This window comes from Scyliorhinus canicula, chromosome 13, assembly GCF_902713615.1.
Source record: "Scyliorhinus canicula chromosome 13, sScyCan1.1, whole genome shotgun sequence".
Classification (NCBI taxonomy): Eukaryota; Metazoa; Chordata; class Chondrichthyes; order Carcharhiniformes; family Scyliorhinidae; genus Scyliorhinus; species Scyliorhinus canicula.
In genome coordinates, this window is record NC_052158.1 from 81,853,889 (window position 1) to 81,877,468 (window position 23,580).

Here is a 23,580-nt window from a genome sequence, read left to right on the forward strand (position 1 = left end):
AGTTATCCATTAAAATAAAGTTATATTGTACATGCTATGTAACATGGTTTGTGCAGTTCATGACAAGCAATCCCGACCAACATACTCTAATATGCAAGGTATATACTATACATGATGTGGAGATGCCGGCGTTGGACTGGGGTGAGCACAGTAAGAAGTCTTACAACACCAGGTTAAAGTCCAACAGGTTTGTTTCAAACACGAGCTTTCGGAGCGCAGCTCCTTCCTGAGGAAGGAAGCTCGTGTTTGAAACAAACCTGTTGGACTTTAACCTGGTGTTGTAAGACTTCTTACTATACTATACATGGGTACTTTGCCATAAGCTTTGGGTCAAGTACATTGTGTAAAATTAAGTAAAAAGTTGCACATGGTTACTTCATTTCAAGATTAATAACACCATTTTATACAAAAGCCAGAAATAAGTGCAGTATGGCTATTTTTGAATTTACAACACAGTTTGCCACATTGTTGTTTCTAATTCTAATAACAATACAGAGGAATCAAATGTTAATTGATCAAATTTGCATTTCTACAAAGATTTTAACATAGAACACAATTCCAAGGTGCTTCATAAAACCCACAACTGAGAGATGAGTTTTCTGGAGGGTCCTAAGATAAGATGAGGTTTAAGAAAAAAGACTTGCATTTATATCCTGCTTTTCATAACAGCTGGAGGCCTGAAAAATACTTTACAGTCAGTCACTGAAGTAGTTTTGAAGTGTAGTCACTGTTGGAATATAGGAAATGCAGCAGCCGACTAGCACACAGCAAATTTCCACAAACAGCAATGCAATAATGACCAGTTAATCTGTTTTGTGATGTTGATTGAGGGATAACTCCCCTGCTCTTCTTCAAATTGGTGTTCTGGGCTCTTTTATACCCACTCAAACAGGCAGACTCAGTTCAATGTCCCATCTGAAAGACAACACTTCCAATAGGGCAGCACTCCCTCAGTACGACACTGGAAAGTCAGCCTCAATTTTTGTGATCAAACCTTGGAGAAGGACTTGATCCTGGAACCTTGTAATGCAGAGGGGAGTGTGCTACCAATTGAACCACAGCTGACACAAGGTAATTTAATAGCACAGGACTAGGTGACTGAAACACTGCTGACCAAAGGTGCAAGAAGGGTGGCGTTCTGGAGGGGGAATGTAGAGCTGGACGAGATTAGAGAGGAGGGTCAAGAACATGAAGCGATTTAAGCCTGGAGATGAGAATTTAAATATTGAAGTGAAATGAAGTCAACACGGTTGAGGAAAGGCAGATCACAAGTAAACAACCATTGAAGGATAGCTCAGCCCAGGCCTGAAAAGCATACTGAGATGACAAACTGTCCAGGACAACAGCTGGGAAGGTGGATTTTATCAGTGTACATAATTTTCACTGGGGAAAGAGAATAGCTACTATCTCCCCAAAGCTTAGCTGGAGAAAATTGCACCTGATCCACGACTGGGATGTCGGACTCGTTGTCTGACAGCATAAAGGCAATGGAACAATAACTGAAACACAGAGCTGGGTATCAGATGAATTATGTGGAAGATGGCCCCATGTAAATGGATAGCAAAGGGCAAAAGTGGAGAGTGGAACGCATGGGAACATGGATGGATCCTTCGGAGAGTCAAACGGTGATGGTGTCAATTAAAGAAGCCACGAGTGCAGAAGCTCTTGATACAAATCGAATAGAAAACAGCTTCTATTTATAGGGCACCTTTAATTAAGTAAAAGGCATCAAGCTGCTTCTCACAAGCATAGATAGACAAACACTAAAACCACTTCAAAGAAGGAGACATTCAAACAAGTTATCCAAAGTTCTCTCTAAGAGTTAGTCTTTAAGGGCATCTTAAAGGAGGAGAGGATGCAGGCAATTAAATTTAAGTTGCATCTAATTAGTTACAGCCTAGAAACTACAAGCTTACTACCTGTGCAGTTCATCACATGGTATTCATGTTGCAGGCTTGTACAAACCTTCCCCTGCTGCTGGAAAATCCACGCAGAACATCACAAAATTCGCAGCAATGGAAGGTAACATAATAAGCATAAGCAGTGACTGGAAATCTGTGACAGCATAATTATAAATGTGACAAATTCAAACCATATATCAATATTATGATGCATTGGAGATTATTAGCAGTCTACAAAGTTCTTCAACTGGAGAATATAAAATCTGAAGAACAATACCCGTCAGAATTCAACAAGTGAAAACTTACAGGCACTTGTGTTTTGACTCAGGTAGCAACACTTGGGTACTTCATACTTTGATGCTCGTTTATATTAAACAAATACCTCAGATGTTAAGTGGCACGAAATGCAACCCGGCCATGAAACCTAAGCAACAAAACTGCCATCAAAGTTACTGAAAAACTCTCACGCAGATGATTATGGAACTGGTTTGATCGCACATAGCTATTTTTGACTGGATCAAAAAAAAGGTCTAGTTCTCATGGCTAAAAGTGCTCACCATTCCAGAATCAGACTGGAATGCAAAGATCACATTCCACCCACCACAGCGCCATAGAACTTACAGTGCAGGAGACCATTCGGCCCATCGTGTCTGCACTGGTCCCTGGAAAGAACGCGGAAAGAACGCCCTGCTTGAGCCCATGCCTCCACCCTATCCCCATAACCCAGGAACACAACCTAACCTTTTGGACACTATGGGGCAATTTAGCATGGCCAATCCACCTAACATGCACATCTTTGGACAATGGGAGGAAACCGGAGCACCTGGAGGAAACCCACACAGACACAGGGAGAAAGTGCAAACTCCACAGTCACCTGAGGCCAGAATTGAACCCGGCACCCTGGAGCTGTGAGGCAGCAGCGCTGACCACAGTGCCACACTCCACCCCACCCCCACACTTAATAAGTAGGAGGGGCAAAAGATAGATCCATGAAGTGCCAGGGTAGGAAGAAAAAAAACAAAAGGATGGGTATCAGAGAGATGGTATGGTCAACCAGGTTGGCAGGTCGAGAAGAATGAGATTTTCTGTGTAAATTTGTCCTTTAAATTAATCAAAATACTGATCCCTGATCTCATTGTGCTTGCAAACTACCACCATCTCCATTCTACCTTTCCCCTCCAAAGTCCTTTAATGTGTTGCAACCCCCCCAAATCTGCCCATCTTTGTTGGAACTCTATGGTTTGCAAATCTTTGAGGAGCTAACTAAGTGTGGAGATGAAGGTAGAGCAGTTGATGTCATTAGTAAGGCATTTGATAAGGTTCCCCATGGTCGGCTCATGAAGAAAGTAAGGTGGTGTGGGATAGAGGGAAATTTGGCCAATTGGATAAGTAGCTGGCTGTCACAAAGAAGACAGAGGGTGGTGGTGGATGGAAAATTTTCAGGCTGGAGACCAGTTACCAGCGGTGTACCACAGGGGTCAGTGCTGGGTACTCTGCCATTTGTGATTTTTATCAATGACTTGGACCAGGGGGCTGAAGGGTGGGTCAGTAAATTTGCTGATGATACCATGATAGGTGGAGTAGTGGATGAGGTGGAGGGCTGTTGTAGGCTGCAAAGAGACATTGATAGGATGCAGAGCTGGGCTGAAAAAAATGGCAGACGGAGTTTAACCCTGACAAGTGCGATGTGATTCCTTTTGGTAGGAAAAATTTGAATGCGGATTACAGGGTCAACGGCAGGGTTCTGAGGAATGTGGAGGAACAGAGAGATCTTGGGGTTCATGTCCCTAGATCTCTGAAGGTTGCCACTCAAGTGGATAGAGCAGCGAAGAAGGCCTATAGTGTGTTAACGTTTATTAACAGGGGGCTTGAGTTTAAGAGCCGTGGGGTTATGCTGCAACTGTACATGACCCTGGTGAAACCACACTTGGAATATTGTTTGCAGTTCTGGTCACCTCACTATAGGAAGGATGTGGAAGCATTGGAAAGGGTGCAAAGGAGATTTACCAGGATGCTGCCTGGTTTGGAGGGTAGGTCTTATGAGGAAAGGTTGAGGGAGCTTGGGCTTTTCTCTTTGGAGCAGAGGAGGATGAGAGGCGATTTAATAGATTTATAAGATGATGAGGGGGATAGATAGAGTGGACGTTCAGAGACTATTTCCTCGGGTGGATGTAGCTGTTTCAAGGGGGCATAACTATAAGGTTCAGGGTGGGAGATATAGGATGGATGTCCAAGATAGGTTAGAACTTAGAACAGTACAGCACAGAACAGGCCCTTCGGCCCTCGATGTTGTGCCGAGCAATGATCACCCTACTCAAACTCACGTATCCACCCTATACCCGTAACCCAACAACTCCCCCTTAACATTACTTTTTAGGACACTACGGGCAATTTAGCATGGCCAATCCACCTAACCCGCACATCTTTGGACTGTGGGAGGAAACCGAAGCACCCGGAGGAAACCCACGCACACACGGGGAGGACGTGCAGACTCCGCATAGACAGTGACCCAGCCGGGAACCGAACCTGGGACCCTGGAGCTGTGAAGCATTGATGCTAACCACTATGCTACCGTGCTGCCCTAATTCTTTACTCAGAGAGTGGTTAGGGTGTGGAATGGACTGCCTGCTGTGATAGTGGAGTCGAACACTTTAGGAACTTTCAAGCGGTTATTGGATAGGCACATGGAGCACACCACAATGACAGGGAGTGGGATAGCTTGATCTTGGTTTCGGACAAAGCTCGGCACAACATCAAGGGCCTAAGGGCCTGTTCTGTGCTGCACTGTTCTATGTTTGAATCTTCCAACCTGGTTTCCGTCTCTGTTAATGTCAAAACAGCTCTTAACAAACTATTAAATTACATCCTGAGACTATGACAATAAAATAATTCTTCCTCATCCATCTTGGCCTGTCTTCAGCCTATGGCGATTGACTGGACGATCTTCTTCCACTGCATTACCTTTGTCATCCAGCTAGGTGGGACTGAGTTCAACTTTTCCCACTCCACTAGTGCTAAATTATCAGACAGCTTATCTGACATCCATTACTGGATGAGCAGAAATTTCCTAGTTAGTATTGGGAAAAGAAATTAATTGCATTTGGTCAAACCTTCTCCCTGGCAACGGTCTCGAGGTTGAACCAGACCATTTGCAACCTTGGCATCATATGGGACCCCAGGATGAGCTTCCAAACAACAGATCTGTACCTCATTAAAATCACCTGTTCCCACCTCTACCATCTCCTCACTCCACTCCTGCCTCAGCTACAAACCTCTCATCTATGCAGTTGCTACCGTGGCTATTTTAATACACTCCTTGCTGACCTCCCACAAACTAACCTCCGTAAACTTGGCCATCCAAAACTTTGCTGCCTGTGTCCTTGCATGCACAAAGTCCCAATCATCGATCGACATTGGCTTCCAGTTAAGTAAAATCTCAACTTTAAAATCATCAACCTTTTTTGCCCCCAAAACCCACCCATGGCCTAATTTCTCCTGATGTAATCTCCTCCAGCCCTCTAATACTCTCATATCTGAAATCAGCTAATCCTGGCCTCTTAAACACTGCAATTTTAATTGATCACCCACTGCTTAGGTCCCAAGATCTGGAATTTCTCCCTTTAATTTGCAAGTGAGAATAACTGCCTTTGACATTAAGGCAGCATTTGACAGCGTGGCTTCACACTTGTCTTTCCCACTTCTCTTCCTTCACCTACCCACCAGGCCTAACCTTCCATAATGTTCTTACTGCTCCACACAAGCCCTAACTTGAATCTTTTTCTTTATTCTATCCATTTTCCACCTGGCTTTATCTGGACTCATCCTTTCTATGACACCCACCTCTTGGACCCTCAACTCCATTCCCATTAACAGTTGACCACAGAACTTATTTTCTGGATCCCAGCTAAGCTAAAACTATTTTTTTTAAATATTTCATTGAAGCATTTGTAATTTTCACAATTTAACATAGTGACATTTCTAAAACCGCGCGAATCGATGCACAAAATGCCCCCTAAAATAACACACAATAAACCACAACCCCACTTCTCCTGCCCTATAACATTACCATGCCTCCTATTTTCCTTTCCCCCCCCTCTTTTCCCCTTTCCCCCCCCTTACTGCTGACGTTCAGTTTTTGTTAAAGAAATTGATGAACGGCTGCCAACTCCAGGCAAATCCCTGTATTGATCCTCTTAAAGCAAATTTGATTTTCTCCAGACTGAGAAACTCTACCATATTGCTGACCCACACTCCTAATTTCAGGGGCTCCAAGTCCCTCCATCTCAGCAAGATCCGTCTCCGGGCCACCAGGGAGAAGGCCAGAATATCGGCCTCCCTCCTCCACTTTGCCCCCGGATCTTTCGACACCCAAATATTGCCAATTCTGGACTCGGAGTTACCCGACCTTCCAGGACCTCTGACATAACATCTGCAAATCCCTGCCAGAATTCCCTCAGTTTCGGACATGCCCAAAACATATGAACATGGTTGGCCGGGCTACCCCCACACCACCCACATCTGTCCTCCACCTCCTCGAAGAACCTACTCATCCGGGCTAACGTTATGTGGGCCCTGTGGACTACCTTGAACTGAATCAAGCTGAATCTAGCACAGGACAAGGATGCATTTACCCTTTTCGAGGCTTTTTCCACCACAGTTCAGTTTCCAGCTCCCCTCCCAACTCCTCTTCACCTCTCTGATAGGGACATCTTCCCACTCTAACAATTCCCTGTATATGTCCGAAACCTTCCCACCACCAACCCGTTTTAACAGCTCTTTGTCCTGTAGTCCCCTCAGGGGGAGGCGAGGAAAGCTTGGGTCCTGTCTCCGTACAAAGTCCCGTACTTGAAGATACCGAAACCCGTTCCCTGCCGGCAAGTCAAACTCCTCCACTAATGTCTCCAAGGTCGGGAAGCCCTCCTGGATGAATAGATCCCCAAACCACTCAATCCCTGCCCGCTGCCATACCTTAAAGCCCCCATCCAGCCCCCTTGGGACAAAACGGTGATTGTCACAGATCGGTGACCACACTGACGTCCCCTCCAGTCTCATATGTTGCCTCCATTGCCCCCACACCCTCAGGACTGCCACCACCACAGGACCTGTGGAATACCATGCCGGCGAGAACGGCAGGGGCGCCGTCAGTAAAGCCTCCAGACTCGTACCTTTGCAGGATGCTGCCTCCATCCGCTCCTAGACCGACTCTTCCCCCATTACCCACTTCCTGACCATTGGCAGCCCAGTAATAGTTAATAAAGCTCGGGAGAGCCAATCCCCCTTCCCTGCGTGCCAGTTCCAGGAGCACCCTCTTTACTCTCGGGGTTTAACCCACCCATATAAACCTCGATATCGCCATATTAATACTTCTGAAAAAAGTCTTTGGGACAAAAATCAGGAGACACTGAAAAAAGAAAAGCAGTCTCTGAAGGACAGTCATCTTCACCGTCTGATCCCTCCCTGCCAGCATCAGTGGGAGCATGTCCCATCTACAAAAATCCCTTCTCATTTGATCCACTGCTTTGCCCAAATTCAACTTGTGAAGCTGTCCCCAATCCTTGGCCACTTGAATCCCCAGATACCTAAAACTCTTCACAACCACTTTAAAAGGTAGCTCCTTCAGCCTCCTTTCCTGCCCCCATTCTGAATCACGAACATTTCACTTTTTCCCATGTTTAACTTATAGCCTGAAAATCACCCAAATTCTCCTCATACCTCCATGATTTTGGTCATCCCCCCCACCAGGTCCGTGATATAAAGCAGCAAATCGTCCGCATAGTGAGAGAGACCCTGTGCTCCACCCCCCCCCCCCCCCCCTCTCACTATTCCCCTCAGGTATTCGCTGCTCTCAGAGCCATTGCTAAGGGTTCTATGGCCATGGCAGACAGTAATGGGGAGAGCGGGCATCCCTGCCTTGTCCCCGACAAAGACTAAAGTATTCTGACCGAACTCGGTTAGTTCTTACATTTGCCACCGGGACCTGGTACAGTAGCCAGACCCACTCCACAAATCCCTGCCCAAACCCAAACCTGCCTAAAATATCCCACAGATACTTCCACTCCACTCGGTCGAAAGCATTCTCCCCGCCCATGGCAACTACCACCTCAGCCTCGTGCCTCTCCGCTGGCATCATAATTACATTGAGTCGTCTAATGTGTCTGCCCTTTACAAATCCTGTCTAATCCTCCCCAATTATCTCCAGGAAGCTAAAACTATTAAGAGCTCCCGAACCCGAGTATTTTATTTCCCCATTACCACGCCACCCCTCATTATCACAAATGATGTTCGTTGTTAATGTGACAGTAGAAAGCCTTGTCTCACCCCATTTCAAGCCACACCAGATTCAATTTTACCAAATACTGAAGTCAGAGCTAAACTAGTAACAGCAAATAACGCCTTCTCCAAACAAAGAATTGGTCAACATGAGTAGGGATGAGTAGAGATCAGAAGAAAGGAATTATCAAAACTGTGATTTGGATTGCCTTGTTGCATGAGGCTGAAGCATGGACTTTGCGAAAACCAGATATCCAACAATGGAGAGTTATGAAGCGTTGTCTTGAAGAAGGATGGAGTGGGTCAGTTGGAGAGGGCACAAGATCAATGAAGCAGCTCTCAGAATGGTGGAGGAGGAAAGATCATTCGTGAGTACCAATAAATGGCAACAAGGTTGGAGTGGCCATATTCTAAGGCATGAGAACTTGAAGGAGGTGACTGAAGAAAGTTTAGGGGGACGTATACAAAGAGGGAGAAAGAATGATGTTGGAAAACTTCAAATTGAAAATGGGAGACTTCCATGACTAACTGAAGAGGCAAGTGCAGAACTGTATGGCATAGAGAAATGAACACCGGGCTGCCTATTGGCAGACCACAACAGCTTACAATCTACCTGTCTGATCAAGCCTTTGGTCGCCTGTCCCTAATATCACCTTATGTCACTCAGTATCACCTTTTGTTTTATAATGCTCCTGTGGGAGGTCTTGGGGTGTTTATAAGCTGCTGTGCAAGAGGCAAAAGGTAGATCTCAGGTCCCAAATGACACATGCTCTGAAAATAAATTATAGTACAGATAGGATATTGGAGGAAAAAGTATTACGGTACGAGTTATAATTCTAGGGGGAAATTACATTAGGGCTTCTATATGGCAAATGGAAGCATTGAAAAAAATGCAGCCGTTTACAAAGTTGCTTTCTTCTGGAATCATAGTAAACTACCATGGTTATGCTGCCTTAGAGAACATTGTGACTAATTTTTATTAATGTAACCCCTGATTAATCACAACACAACATGCCATACACAAAGTTTACAACTAAGAAGGATTTTAACATGTAGCTTAAAAGTATGGCACATTCTTTCCAAAGGTTATAAAAACAGAAAACCTAATGCAAGTGTATTTCTCAACTGCGTAACCTTTTATCAAGATTGAATTATGCTGTAAGATGCAATGAAATTTAATATGCGTAATTTGATAACAACCCAAGATCTCCACACTAAAAAAAAAATTCAAGTCCGAACAGACGCGAGTAAATTGCACTCTTGGAGGATGCAGAGATTTACCAGAATTAGCAGGCATATCACAGAATGATAGAATGAAGGGACTTCAGTTTTATGGAACGATTAAAGCTGTGATTTTACTCCTTACAGTAGAGAAAGTTAAAAATTTAAATTATTTCATCTACTTCAAAAGCAATTCATGAGCTCTGAAGTGCTTTACAATGTCCTAAGGACATCATGAAATGCTATGTAAATTCAAGTTCTTCCTTTAGTTGATCAAAAAAAATTACTTCAAGTTTGTCCACTAATGTGTTTTAAAGCCCTCAAAGCATACATTTAGCAAAGAGTATCCTGTGAAATTGTGCAGTTCTATTCCAGTATCATGAATGAATTTTGCTGCCCAAAGCCCCATTACCCCATTCACAACTTCAACTAAACTTCAGCAATGGATGATGTCCACTGCTTGCAAGAAAGCATCAAAAAAGTAACAAGAAACAGCAACATATTAGTCAGGGGCTGGTTGAGCTCGCTGGGCTAAATCGCTGGCTTTTAAAGCAGACCAAGCAGGCCAGCAGCACGGTTCGATTCCCGTACCAGCCTCCCCGGACAGGTGCCGGAATGTGGCAACTAGGGGCTTTTCACAGTAACTTCATTGAAGCCTACTTGTGACAATAAGCGATTTTCATTTTTTCATTTTTCAAATATTCTTGTATTAAGAGTTGTCAGCTGTTGAAAACTATTCCATTATTTTTTATTAATATATAGTAATAAGACAGGATGAGAAATTTCTAGAAAATAGGGCTAAGAACAGATAATGGGCAGGGTGAGAAACACCGAGAAAATAGGGCTTAGAACAAATAAACAAACTTTCAAAAAACAGTAAAGGAGTCTCAACATAGGGGAAATAATTTTGGAGTGTAGCTATGTACAATAATGTTAAAGAATTACTAATAATCAAATCCATTTATGAACAAACATTTAACTGCAATATGGCAACGTTCATGAAAATTACATATTACAATGTTTTACATGTTTATACACAAGCATGATTTCCAAAATCTTAAGCAACTGCATCTGTCTGTCACAAAATAAGTTATAGAACTGAAAGTGAATGAAATTGTGTATTATTATATGTTTCTACATGGAGATCATGCAACACAATGCATCAGATATTACAAAACATCCAATCGCATAGAAACAGAATTATTTACTGAAAATATCCACATGATTAACTTCATACCAAAGCATTGTTAGGCAGGTGAATGACACATACTAAAGACCAATGTCAAGCAGTACGTCAGGAGTCCAGAACAATGAAGTTCAACCCAACATGCTAAAGAAGTTTAACCAAGCACCTTGGAATTGCTATTACAACAATGCAAACAATTTGATGACTGGCAACAATTGTGACATCATTGCTTGGAGAAATGTTTAATGTGAAAGCACAATATTTATTATAATGTCAAAGTGATGAATGCCAAACTAGATTTGGACAGTGTAGAAAATTAAGTAAATGGAACAGAATACATTTGAAATTCCTCAAAAAGAACGAATTCCATTTCCTCATCTTCCAAATGGATATTGGAACTAAGCACATCAGTGTGTGAACATTCAAAACACGCAGATATTATAATGATTCAGTGCCTATAAATTACAACAGATTCTCGTCGTTCAAAAACACTCCTGATAAGACAGAAAGATCAATCCCAGTAACCCCACTTTTGGTGCTGGAGGTGAGCAACTCCTGGAAGACCTTCCTCAACACTAAATATGATCAATCCTGAACTTCACTGTAACCCGGAGAGCAAGTGGAATTTAACCCAGCCAGGAGCTGCACCCTTTTTTTTATTGCAAACGGCGAATGGATGAGGGGACAGTGTGGCATCAACAGGGCAGCCTGCTGGCCGCAAGCACCTTCAGTTCCTAAAGCCTGCTTGAGGAGGCCGCTGTGGTCATGTTCGGGGGAGGCTTCCCTGAGGAAAAGGGGCAGTTAGCGGGGCCTGCCTTTAGGTGAGAGGCCTAGGCCAGGCCAGCTCAGCATTCGGGCTCTCGGGCTACGCCATGTGCTGGTGTTGGCTGGCTCCCTCCCCCTCGGACAGGGTCGGCCGGGGTGAGAGGGAGGTGAGGAGGAAGGAGGAGCAGCTGGGGGTGGCACGGCGGTCAGTCCCGGAGTGGAAACAATGCTTTCAGGAGGAGCGGGCTGTCGTATCTTGTTGTGCCAGTCCCTTACCTGCGCTAAATCGCGAACAGGAAGGGTTCTCGCAGACTCACTCTCAGCGCGTCTACTCTCCTCGGCGACAAGATGGCGGAATAATAGACGTCACGTGACCCAGGTCCCAGCTCCACGTCCCCGGATGCTGAGCGGCCTCGGTCGGTGGCTGTGCGCATGCGCCGGGCAGCAGCATCAATCACCTCCTTCATTCATTCATTCATTAGTGGTCAGTCACTTTGGTTCAAAAATTCAGCTTCCTTAACTTGCAGAGTCCGAGCAAATTAGGCCCGATTTATTTGGAGGAAGGATGAGGGGAGATCTGTCTTTTTTTAAAATTCATTCAAGGGATGCAGGGGTTCGTTGGCAAGTCCAGGATTTATTTATTGCCCGTCCCTAAGTGCCCCTGAGAAGGTTGTGGCGAGCTGACCTCTCGTGCCATGCATGATTCTAAAGGAGTTAGACAGGGTGGGCACTGAGAGATTGTTTCCATCTGTTCAGCAAGTCTAAACATTGTGGGCTCCGTCTCGGAATAAGGGGCCGATCAGTTAGAGCTGAGATGAGAGTTTTACTTCAATCAAAGGGATGTGAATGTGGAATTCTGTATCTCTCAGAGTGGCTGGGAAAGTGCAGTTCAAGCCCATGTTCGCATTGAATGCCCGAGCAGGCTCAACGGGTCATGTGGTCTACTCTTATTTCTTCTGTTCTTGTGTTTCTTTGATGCATCACACATTTTATTCCTTTCCAGAATGTTCTATGAAATGGACATAAGATAAGGCTGAAGCTGTCTCCATTTCCCTCTTTTGCAAGCTAGTAATTCCCAGGTGTGATAGTCGATGTTCAGGGGCTTCATGATGTGGAGATGCCGGCGTTGGACTGGGGTGGGCACAGTGAGAAGTCTTACAACACCAGGTTAAAGTCCAACAGGTTTGTTTCGAATCACTAGTTTTCGGAGCACAGCTCCTTCATCAGGTGGAACTGTGCTCCGAAAGCTAGTGATTCGAAACAAACCAGTTGTACTTTAACCTGGTGTTAGACCATAAGACCATAAGACATAGGAGCGGAAGTAAGGCCATTCGGCCCATCGAGTCCACTCCACCATTCAATCATGGTTGATTTCAACTCCATTTACCCGCTCTGTCCCCATAGCCCTTAATTCCTCGAGAAATCAAGAATTTATCAATTTCTGTCTTAAAGACACTCAATGTCCCGGCCTCCACCGCCCTCTGTGGCAATGAATTCCACAGACCTACCACTCTCTGGCTGAAGAAATTTCTCCTCATCTCTGTTCTAAAGTGACTCTCTTTTATTCTAAGGCTGTGCCCCCGCTTCCTAGTCTCCCCTGCTAATGGAAACAACTTCCCTACGTCCATCCTATCCAAGCCATTCATTATCTTGTAAGTTTCTATTAGATCTCCCCTCAACCTCCTAAACTCCAATGAATATAATCCCACGATCCTCAGACGTTCATTGTATGTTAGGCCTACCATTCATGGGATCATCCGTGTGAATCTCCGCTGGACCCGCTCCAGTGCCAGTATGTCCTTCCTGAGGTGTGGGGCCCAAAATTGCTCACAGTATTCTAAATGGGGCCTAACTAGTGCTTTATAAAGCCTCAGAAGTACATCCCTGCTTTTATATTCTAAGCCTCTTGAGATAAATGACAACATTACATTTGCTTTCTTAATTACGGACTCAACCTGCAAGTTTACCTTTAGAGAATCCTGGACTAGGACTCCCAAGTCCCTTTGCACTTTAGCATTATGAATTTTGTCACCGTTTAGAAAATAGACCATGCCTCTATTCTTTTTTCCAAAGTGCAAGACCTCACACTTGCCCACGTTGAATTTCATCAGCCACTTCTTGGACCATTCTCCTAAACCAGGGGTGGGCAAACTTTTCCGTGCAAGGGCCACATTCAGAAACTCACAATTCACAAAGGGCCGCATAGTATATTAAGTAAAATAATTACTTCACCCGATTATGATTCTGGGCGCCTCATATAGAACATAGAACAGTACAGCACAGAACAGGCCCCTCACAGGCAAACCTGTTGTGTCGAGCAATGATCACCCTACTCAAGTCAACGTATCCACCCTATACCAGTAAGTAACCCAACAGCCCCCCCCCCATTAACTTTAAAAAAAATAAAATAAAATTTTTTTTTAAAAAAAATTTTTTTTTTTTTTTTAATGACTTGGTGGGCCGCAGAAATACCTTTGGCGGGCCGCATGCGGCCCGCGGGCCGTAGTTTGCCCACCCCTGTCCTAAACTGTCTAAATCTTTCTGCAGCCTCCCCACCTCCTCAATACTACCTGCCCCTCCACCTATCTTTGTATCATCGGCAAACTTGGCCAGAATGCCCCCAGTCCCGTCATCTAGATCGTTAATTTATAAAGAAAACAGCTGTGGCCCCAACACTGAACCCTGCGGGACACCACTTGTCACCGGTTGCCATTCCGAAAAAGAACCTTTTATCCCAACTCTCTGCCTTCTGTCTGACAGCCAATCGTCAATCCATGTTAGTACCTTGCCTCGAATACCATGGGCCCTTATTTTACTCAGCAGTCTCCCGTGAGGCACCTTGTCAAAGGCCTTTTGGAAGTCAAGATAGATAACATCCATTGGCTCTCCTTGGTCTAACCTATTTTTTATCTCTTCAAAGAACTCTAACAGGTTTGTCAGGCACGACCTCCCCTTACTAAATCCATGCTGACTTGTCCTAATCCGACCCTGCACTTCCAAGAATTTAGAAATCTCATCCTTAACGATGGATTCTAGAATTTTGCCAACAACCGAGGTTAGGCTAATTGGCCTATAATTTTCCATCTTTTTTTCTTGTTCCCTTCTTGAACAGGGGGGTTACAACAGCGATTTTCCAATCCTCTGGGACTTTCCCTGATTCCAGTGACTTTTGAAAGATCATAACTAACGCCTCCACTATTTCTTCAGCTATCTCCTTTAGAACTCTAGGATGTAGCCCATCTGGGCCCGGAGATTTATCAATTTTCAGACCTTTTAGTTTCTCTAGCACCTTCTCCTTTGTGATGGCAACCATATTCAACTCTGCCCCCTGACTTTCCTGAATTGTTGGGATATTACTCATGTCTTCTACTGTGAAGACATATTAAGTTCCTCAGCTATTTCCTTGTCTCCCATCACTAGATTACCAGCGTCATTTTGGAGAGGCCCAATGTCTACTTTTGCCTCCCGTTTGTTTTTAATGTATTTAAAGAAACTTTTACTATCATTCCTAATGTTACTGGCTAGCCTACCTTCATATTTGATCCTCTCCTTCCTTATTTCTCTCTTTGTTATCCTCTGTTTGTTTTTGTAGCCTTCCCAATCTTCTGACTTCCCACTACTCTTTGCCACATTATAGGCTCTCTCTTTTGCCTTGATGCATTCCCTGACTTCCTTTGTCAGCCATGGCTGCCTAATCCTCCCTCTGATAACCTTTCTTTTCTTTGGGATGAACCTCTGCACTGTGTCCTCAGTTACTCCCAGAAACTCCTGCCATTGCTGTTCTACTGTCTTTCCCACTAGGCTCTGCTTCCAGTTGATTTTCGTCAGTTCCTCCCTCATGCGCCTGTAATTACCTTTATTTAACTGTAAAACCTTTACATCTGATTCTACCTTCCTTCTTTCAAATTGCAGACTGAATTCTACCATATTATAGTCACTGCTTCCTAAGTGTTCCCTTACTTTAAGATCTTTTATCAATTCTGGCTCATTACATAACACTAAGTCCAGAATAGCCTGTTCCCTCGTGGGCTCCATCACAAGCTGTTCCAAAAAGCCATCCTGTAAACATTCAATGAATTCCCTTTCTTTGGGTCCACTGGCAATATTATTTACCCAGTCCACCTGCATATTGAAGTCCCCCATGATCACTGTGACCTTGCCTTTCTGACATGCCCTTTCTATTTCGTGGTGCATTTTGTGCCCCTGGTCCTGACCACTGTCAGGAGGCCTGTACATAACTCCCATTATGGTTTTTTTGCCTTTGTGGTTCCTCAACTCTACCCACACAGACTCCACATCGTCTGACCCTATGTCGTTTAGTGCTATTGATTTAATTTCATTTCTAATTAACAAGGCAACCCCGCCCCCTCTACCCACTGCTCTGTCTTTTCGATAGGCTGTAAATCCCTGGATGTTTAACTGCCAGTCCTGAACCCCCTGCAACCACGTCTCTGTGATGCCTACCACATCATACCTGCCAGTCACAATCTGGGCCACAAGCTCATCTACCTTGTTCCGTACACTGCGGGCATTTAAATATAGCACCTTTAATTCCCTATTGACACTCCCTTTTTGTTTTCTTAGTGTGGTGGACCTTGGTTTACTGAGCCTTTCCATACACTGTGTCATATTTTGTGAGATGGGGACTATCGTAACCTCTCCTGAGCTCTGTCTTTTCGTGATTTTTTGTAATCCTAAGCAGCTACGCTTCCCACTGATTCCTTCACCTCTTGGTTCCCTGACTTTCCCTTCCCCCCCAATCTCTAGTTTAAAGTCCTATTGACCACCCTATTTACTCTTTTCGCCAGAACACTGGTCCCAGCTCAGTTCAGGTGGAGACCATCCCAACGGTATAGGTCCCCCCTGTCCCAAAACTGATGCCAGTGTCCCATGAAAAGGAACCCCTCTTTCCCACACCACTCTTTCAGCCACGTGTTAACTTCCCTTATTCTTGCCTCCCTATGCCAATTTGCACTTGGCTCGGGCAGTAATCCGGAGATTATGACCCTTGAGGACCTGTTTTTTAATTTGAATCCTAACTCTTTATAATCTCTAAACAGGTCCTCTTTCCTAGACTTGCCTAAGTTGTTGGTACCGACATGGACCACAACAACTGGATCCTCCCCCTCCCTCTCCAATATCCTTTCAAGCCGGTCAGAGATGTCCCGCACCCTAGCACCGGGCAGGCAACATACCATGCGGGACCCTCTATCCTGCTCACAAAGGATACTATCTATCCCTCTGATAGTAGAATCCTCTACAACTACAACTTGCCTATTTACTTCCTCCCCTTGAACGGCCTGCTGAACCATGGTGCCTTGGTCAGCTGACTCATCCTTCCTGCAGCCCTGTTCGCCATCCACACAGGGAGCAAGTGCCTCGTACCTGTTGGACAGGGTCAAGGGCTGAGGCTCCTGAGTTCCTGACTGCTGGTTCCCTTTACCTGCCTGACTTGCAGTCACACCCTGCTGTCCCTGGCCACTGGCAGGATTTAAACTATTTACTCTGACAGGTGTGACTGCCTCCTGAAACAAAGTGTCCAGGTAAGCCTCCCCCTCCCGGATGTGCCTCAGTGTGTGAAGCTCAGACTCCAGCTCATCAACTCTGAGCCGGAGTTCTTCAAACAGCCAACACTTACTGCAGATGTGGTCGCTGCAGCTCGCAATGGGATCTGCCAGCTCCCACATCAAGCAGCTTAAGCACATCACTTGACCAGCCATCTCCAATTAATTAATTTGTTTAATTTAAGTTTACGAGTTTTAAATTTGGGGCAGATTGGTTATCAACCAATCAGATCACAGCTTACCTCTGACGTCACCTTTGAAAAAAAAGTGGAAAACAGGAAGTTACCGTTAGGTCTGTATACTCACCCAGAGACTGCTCCTCCTCCTCTGAACGGCTCCCGAAACTAGGCCTCGATCCCCGGGTTAAAGTGAGTTTTTATACTCACCCAGAGACTGCTCCTCCTCCTCTGAACGGCTCCCGAAACTAGGCCTCGATCCCCGGGTTAAAGTGAGTTTTTATACTCACCCAGAGACTGCTCCTCCTCCTCTGAACGGCTCCCGAAACTAGGCCAACACTAGGTGTTGTAAGACTTCTTACAGGCGTTTCATGTCAAGCTTGCAAACTTCCTCGAAGCAGAGACTTAGGGCCCAACTGGTCACCTGGCTCTGACTACCTCAGCATACAAAACGTTCTTGGGTTTGTCACTGCTTTCCATTCTGTGGACGTGCCTGATCCATTGAAGCCACCCTCTGTTTGATTAGTGCCAATGGGGCACAATGCCAATGCACCAGGATTGCTGTATTCAAAACTTTGGCTTGTACCCATTGTGACACAGACTGCGAAGATTAAAAAATATTCACCTTTTTCTGGTAGATGCAAGTTGCCCATGTTTCACAGTCACACAGCAAAGTGCTGAGGACACAGGCCTTCTAAACCATCAACTTGGCCCTAAGGATCAGCTTGATGTTATTTCATATTTCATGAGTCGGGCAGAGTTGTCGCTGCATGCTTTCCCTACTTGCCCATTTAGCTTTGCACCAATAGGCAGATTATCTGTCACCAGAGACTCAAGATATCAGGATATCAGGATTTGCTGACCATTTTAAGTGGGGTGTTATTTAGTGTTATCAGGCAGAGATCAAATACCATTTCCCATGACCACAGTTTCCTTGAAGCTTATAGTCAGGGACAGGGAGAACAGGTTACAGGTCTAGGAGAGACAGTTCATGAATCTTTGTAGCTGAGTTGCCATGTGGGCGATTAGTACAGCATTGTCAGTGTAGAGGAGTTACATGATCAGGACACAATGTCTTTTTGTCTTCACTTTCAAACTTGTTAGATAGCAAATAGGAAAATGCTTTTCCTAACATTTACCGAATAACAAAATCCCTGAATTATACTTATTACATAGAACAGAAGAACATATACATACAGCACAGAAACAGTCCAATCTTTACAAACAATCTGTGCCGCATTAATGCTTTCATAAAGCCTCCATCAGTTCTTGTTCATCTAACTCCTATCAGTGTAACTTATTGAGCTTCCCCGTAGATACATCAAAATATTGGCCTCAATTAGCCTTGGTGGCTATGGGTCCCACATTCTCAGCGCTCGCTGGGTAAAGACATTTCTTCTGAATTGATTTCTCAGCGACTATTCTTGTGGACAAAGTGAATAACTACACCATGATGCTCCATTTGCCACCTTGCTGCCTGATTTAACCTGCCTATATTTCTTTACATCTCACTGTGCCCTCTTCACAGCTACAATTCCCACCAAACATTGTATCATCCACAAATTTAAGAAAAATTCTCAGTCTCTTTAGTCTACGTCATTAAGGTAAGTCGCTCAGGTGCCAACACGGAACTCCTCTAGTTACATTCTGGCAACTGGAAAATGCCTCGGTTATTCCAACTTGTTGCTTCCCATGCATGAATCAATCCTCCATCTATGCTAATATATTTCTCCCATGAGCCCTTCTGAGTGGCATTTTATTCAACATCTTTTAGAAGTCTAAGTATATCATAACTACATGCCCCTTATATTTATATTATTAGTTATGTATTGAAAAGATGCTAATAAATTTGTCAAAACATGATTACCCTTCTGTAAAATTATGCTGATTACATATGACGGTACCAAGATTTTCCAAGTATATTATTAGGATTTCCTTAATAATAAACACCAACATTTTCCTAATGATTAATGTCTGGCGATCTAACCTGTAGTTCCCAGTTTTCTCTGGGGCAGCATGGTAGCACAAGTGGATAGCACTGTGGCTTCACAGCGCCAGGGCCCCAGGTTCGATTCCCCGCTGGGTTACTGTCTGTGCGGAGTCTGCACATTCTCCCCGTATCTGTATGGGTTTCCTCCGGGTGCTCTGGTTTCCTCCCACAGTCCAAAGACGTTAGGTGGATTGGCCATGATAAATTGCCCTTAGTGACCAAAAAAATGGTTGGGAGGGGTTATTGGGTTACAGGGATCGGGTGGAAGTGAGGGCTTAAGTGGGTCGGTGCAGACTTGATGGGCCGAATGGCCTCCTTATGTTCTCTCTCCCCTACTTTCTTAAGTAGCGGTGTCATAAATACTTTAATGACAGAAAATGGTTCATCTTCAGGGCCTAAGAAAATTCTGAAAGAATTTGTATTTTGAAAGACTCTGTCCCTTAAAGTTTTAATACCAGACTTGGATTGCTATTCCTGGAAAAAGAGTCCTTTTAAAAGAAAAGGTAATTAAGCAGTTTTAAAGAAGCTGAAAACCTCTTGAACCTAATGGAACTTGTACAAAAGGGGTCACCTTCATGGCGCCGAGGATCCAGGTTCGATCCCGGCCCCAGCTAACTGTCTGTGTGGAAATTGCACGTTCTCCCCATGCCTGCGTGGGTCTTGCCCCACAACCCAAAGATGAACAGGGTAGATGAATTGCCCATGCTTAATTGCCCTTAATTGGGGAACAAAATTCAAAACAAAAGGAGTCACAAGGTAGATTATGGCTCTGGAAAAAAAAAACATACCTGTTAAACTGATTAAAAATTGGTTTTGGTTTTGGTTTTGCTTTGAGGAAAAGAGGAAAGACCAACTGCTTATGAAAAGAAGGTGGCGACTTTTTTCCAGTCCCGAGCCAGAGGTGATTATAAGATGCTCTTAGGTTGCTCTACATGCTGGGACCTACAACAGTTCCTTGGGCATGCCTGAAAAGCAGTGCAAGATTCATCAATATCGCAGATCATCCCTAAGAGAATAATCATGTAACTTCGATGCCATTTCAAGGACTTCAACATCTTCCCTTTTCCTTTGAACCATTAACTTTTAATTTTTAATTTTTAAAATAAATTTAGACAATTCACTTCTATTTTTTTCCAATTAAGGGGCAATTTAGTGTGGCCAATTCACCGACTGCACATCGCAGAGACCCACGCAGACAAGGGGAGAATGAGCAAACTCCACATGGAGAGTGACCCAGGGCCAGGATGGAACCCGGGTCCTCAGGGCTGTGAAGCAGCAGTCATAACCGCTGCGTCACCCAAACCATTAGCTTTTAACCTTCGGCAGAATTTCTTTATTTTTATTTATTGTGTGTGTATTTCATATTTCAATATATATGTTAATAAGCTTTGCCTTTCTATTTCACAAGACTAGTTTTATAATCTTGTTTATTGAAAGAAGCCTGGTTATAATCTCTTTTATTCTGGGTAGCAGTAGCGAAGGTAAACAATTGGCCATTTTGGTGGGCGAATCAAACTTTTAAACTAATGATGTGACCGTGGAGTAATGGGGCCCATAATACTACCCACTCCTCCCATCCCGACCGTATGAGCAGTGATATATTTGCAAACTTACAATTCATGGGGCCACTATAAAATCTAGGAGATTTTGGAAAATCACAACCAGTGCATCCATTTTTCTGCAATATCTCGTTTAGAAAGCTGGGGCGGCATTCTCCCCTACCCGGCGGGGCGAGGGGTCCTGGCATAGGGGAGTGCCGCCAACCACTCCGGCGTTGGGCCTCTCCAAAGGTGCGGAATCCTCCGCACCTTTGGGGGCTAGGCCCGCGCCGGAGCGATTGGCACCACGCCGACTGGCGCCAAAGCCAGCACCAGAGGCCTTTCAGGCCCGCCATCCGGCGCCGGGACTGGCCGAAAGGCCTTCGCCGGTTCGCACATGCGCTGGTGGTGATGTTCTGTCGCTGACATGCTGCCGCTGACGTCACCACCGGTGCATGCGCGCTGGGGGGGTTCTCTTCTGCCTCCGCCATGGCGGAGGCCGTGGCGGCGGCGGAAGGGAAAGAGTGCCCCCACGGCACTGGCCCGCTGGCTGATTGGTGGGCCCCGATCGTGGGCCTGGGGCGAAATTCTCCGACCCCCAGCAGAGTCGGAGAATCGCCCGGGGCCGCCGCAAATCCCGCTCCCGCCGTGGCAGAAATTCTCCGCCACCTGGGAATTGGCGGGGGCGGGAATCACGCCCCACCGATCGGCGTGACATCCGCGCCGATCAGCGAGGCCCCTGCGGCAATTCTCCGGCCCGCGATGGGCCGAAGTCCCGCCGCTGGGAGGCCTCTCCCACCGCCGAGGTTTGAACCACCTCTGGTGGCGGCGGGATCGGCGGCGCGAGTGGGCCCCCGGGGTCCTGGGGGGGCGCGGGGCGATCGATCCCTGGGGAGTGCCCCCACGGTGGCCAGGCCCGCGATCGGTGTCCACCGATCGGCAGGCAGGCCAGTGCTGTGGGGCACTCTTTCTCTTCCGCCGTCGCCACAGCTTCCGCCATGGCGGAGGCAGAAGAGAATCCCCCAGCGCGCATGCGCGAACCAGCGAAGGCCTTTCGGCCAGTCCCGGCGCCAGACTGCGGGCCTGAAAGGCCGCTGGTGCCGGTTTTGGCGCCAGTCGGCGTGGTGCCAACCGCTCCGGTGCGGGCCTAGCCCCCAAAGATGCGGAGAATTCCACACCTTTGGGGAGGCCCGACGCCGGAGTGGTTGGCGCCACTCTCCTATGCCAGGAACCCCGCCCCGCCGGATAGGGGAGAATGCCGCCCCTGGCCACCATGGGGGCACTCCCCAGGGGTCCGATCGCCCCGCACCCCCCCCAGGACACCGGGGGCCCGCTCGTGCCGCCGATCCCGCCGCCACCAGAGGTGGTTCAAACCTTGGCGGCGGGAGAGGCCTCCCAGCGCCGGGACTTCGGCCCATCGCGGGCCGGAGAATCACCGCAGGGGCCTCGTCGATCGGCGCGGACGTCACGTCGATCGGCAGGGCATGATTCCCACCCCCTCCAATTCCCGGGTGGAAGAGAATTTCTGCCACGGCGGGGGCGGGAGTTTCGGCGGCCCCGGGCGATTCTCCGACCCTGCTGGGGGTCGGAGAATTTCGCCCCTGGGATGTAGGTCATCATTTACTGTGGATTTATCAACTTTTAGTCCCTCAAGTTTCGCTAATACTTTTTCTTTGCTGTTATTCATTACTTAATAATAATAATCTTTATCTTACTTACTTATTACCCTGTATTTCTGGTATATAATCTGTGTCTTCTACTATAAATGTAGACACAAAGGACATGATTTTCCTTCCTGGGCTGGGAAACTGACATGGGGCCTCTTTCCTTGTCTGGGGGAAGTAGTCACAGTCCATAACTTTAGTGGAGGAGTGCTGCTAATTGATTGGAAGATGGGTTGGGTGGCTAATTAGTGGCCTTAAATGTAGGAATGGAAGATGGACTGAATTAATTGTGGGCTCCATATGAACTACTTTGAAGGCAGCCATTAATGTGGCTGTCATTTGCTAAATGATGACCTACATCCTAGCTTTCTAAAAGAGAGAGCTGCATAGAAAGTGGATGCTCTGGTTGTGATTTTCCAAAATTCCCTGGTTTTTAGAATGATCCCAGTGAAGTGGAATTTAGTGAATATAGCACTGCTGTTACGATCGGGATGGGAGGAGTGGGTAGTTTTACGAGCCCTGTTACTCCAGAGGTTGCATCATTAGTTTAATAGTTTGATGCATATGGAATTGAGGAAGAGAGGCAGAGGCCTGACACAGGTCTGCCCCTTGCTTCTCTCACAACAACCTGGAGGTCCTTCTGAAATGATTAAACTCCATCCAGTCCGACAGCATGCCAAAGTCTCAGCTGCTCAAGGAAGCCTCAGCACAGTGGAGCCTTCTGCACTCCAAAGCTCATATTCATAATACCCTTTGTCACGATGTTGTGCCGTCCTGTGAAACCCCTCTAAAGTCCCTCTACACTATTCCCTTATCGTCCATATGCCTATCCATGATCTATGGGGCTGGTTTAGCACAGTGGGCTAAACAGCTGGCTTGTAATGCAGAACAATGCCAGCAGCGTGGGTTCAATTCCCGCACCGGCCTCCCCGACAGGTGCCGGAATGTGGCAACTAGGGGCTTTTCACAGTAACTTAGGGGCCTCACGGTAGCATGGTGGTTAGCATCAATGCTTCACAGCTCCAGGGTCCCAGGTTCGATTCCCGGCTGGGTCACTGTCTGTGTGGAGTCTGCACGTCCTCCCCGTGTGTGCGTGGGTTTCCTCCGGGTGCTCCGGTATCCTCCCACAGTCCAAAGATGTGCAGGTTAGGTGGATTGGCCATGCTAAATTGCCCGTAGTGTAAGGTTAATGGGGGGATTGTTGGGTTACGGGTATACGGGTTTCGTGGGTTTAAGTAGGGTGATCATTGCTCGGCACAACATCGAGGGCCGAAGGCCCTGTTCTGTGCTGTACTGTTCTATGTT

At 46.0% G+C, this 23,580-nt stretch overlaps 1 protein-coding gene across 6 annotated transcripts in view; it reads right to left on the reverse strand.

Moving 5' to 3' along the window:
- gigyf2 (GRB10 interacting GYF protein 2) overlaps nt 1-11,732 on the reverse strand; it is a 230,498-nt gene extending 218,766 nt beyond the window's left edge. For 4 of the 6 annotated variants that reach the window (XM_038816241.1, XM_038816239.1, XM_038816240.1 and 1 more), the window contains exon 1: nt 11,620-11,727. The gene's annotated coding sequence lies outside the window, so the exon portion shown is untranslated. Of the gene's footprint in view, nt 1-10,629; nt 10,648-11,619 lie in introns of those variants that run through there. The other 2 variants (XM_038816236.1, XM_038816238.1) reach the window with 2 other exon arrangements.
- Between the last annotated feature and the right edge of the window lie 11,848 nt (nt 11,733-23,580).